General features: G+C 39.8%; 1 protein-coding gene across 2 annotated transcripts in view; it reads right to left on the bottom strand.

Annotated features, from left to right (window-relative positions):
• Nucleotides 1-1,287, bottom strand: part of Ermn (ermin) — a 21,753-nt gene that overhangs the window by 18,868 nt on the left and 1,598 nt on the right. The window lies entirely within an intron of this gene.

Raw genomic sequence — 1,287 nt, 5'->3', positions numbered from 1 at the left:
GCAAACTTTGCTCATAAAAGAACATTCACATATAATTATAAAGTTTCAATATAAAAACATGTAAATATTCACATGGTATTTGTCAGTGCCAAATGCTCATAGAGGAAAGTCATAAAGCTCTGATTCTTAATAACACGTAAAAAGAGCAAAACATCAAATTAATGTTATAGCTAAGGGATGGCAAATGAGAACTGAATAAAAACAAGACATAAGTGGATCCCCCCCTCCAGTACTGGGGATTCAACTCAGGACCTTGATCTTCCCAGGCAAGCACTTACTCTACTGAGCTATCTTCCCAGCAAGACATGAGTTTAAAAGATAAACCTTTGATTTTGCCAGCGTGGAGCTCATTCTTATTTAAATCAATTTACATATTTAAAACAGTTATTGTTTCAAGCAGGGTTGAAGCTAAAAGGTAAACCCACTAGGCAATCCATCAATCCACCTACCCACCCTCCTACCTACCTACTCATCTAAAGAGGTTTGACTTTGTGCAAATGTGGGTGCTGTGAAGTAGTCTCTGTAAATGTACTGTCACATCTGATTCTGGAGCTTGAAGTCTATGTGACAGGAAGTAGAGAAAGGATGATAGATATAAAGAGGAAGAATAAAAACAAGCTGGGCACACAGTACAAGCCACAACAGTGTCAGCGCCCACTGCTTCTGACTTTCCTGATGTGTCGTCCAGGAGAAGCTAGGTCCACTGGTCAGGGCACAGTAGTCACACATGCTAGAGGGAGAACCAGCAAAAGTAGCATTGTCATAGGCACAGCTGCTGCCCATCTACCCATGCTGAGCCAATGACTTCGCAGCAGTGTGCAGGAGCTACAAAATGTCACAATGCCATTGCGTTCAAAGCTCACTTAAGAATGTTTCCTTTGTCCCTTTCTTTCTGGAAACATAAGAAAAGCAAATTCTAGGAAAGGCAGTTCATCACAGTCAGATTGACACAAAACAGTCACCAGTGCTACTTGTAACCCACTGAATTTTCTATAAGGAATATGGGAAGGCCTCAAGGAAGTATACAACCCTTAATGATCCAGAGGAAATAGAATAATCCAAATTAGTCCACTTAAGCAATTACTCTAAATTGGAGGGACAGCCAACTAAAGTGAACTATTATAGAAAAATGGAATACTCTAATGATAAAATTCAATATCAGATGGGGAGATAGTTCAGTGACATAAGCGCCTGCCTGGCATGGGCAATGTCCTATGTTCAATCCCCAGTACCAGAAAAAAAAGCTTACCTGTAAATTAATCAATATTCACTTGTTTCTAATGCAAC

Source organism: Octodon degus, unplaced genomic scaffold, assembly GCF_000260255.1.
Source record: "Octodon degus isolate 3935 unplaced genomic scaffold, OctDeg1.0 scaffold00032, whole genome shotgun sequence".
Lineage (NCBI taxonomy): Eukaryota > Metazoa > Chordata > Mammalia > Rodentia > Octodontidae > Octodon > Octodon degus.
This window is presented reverse-complemented; position numbering and strand designations above follow the sequence as displayed.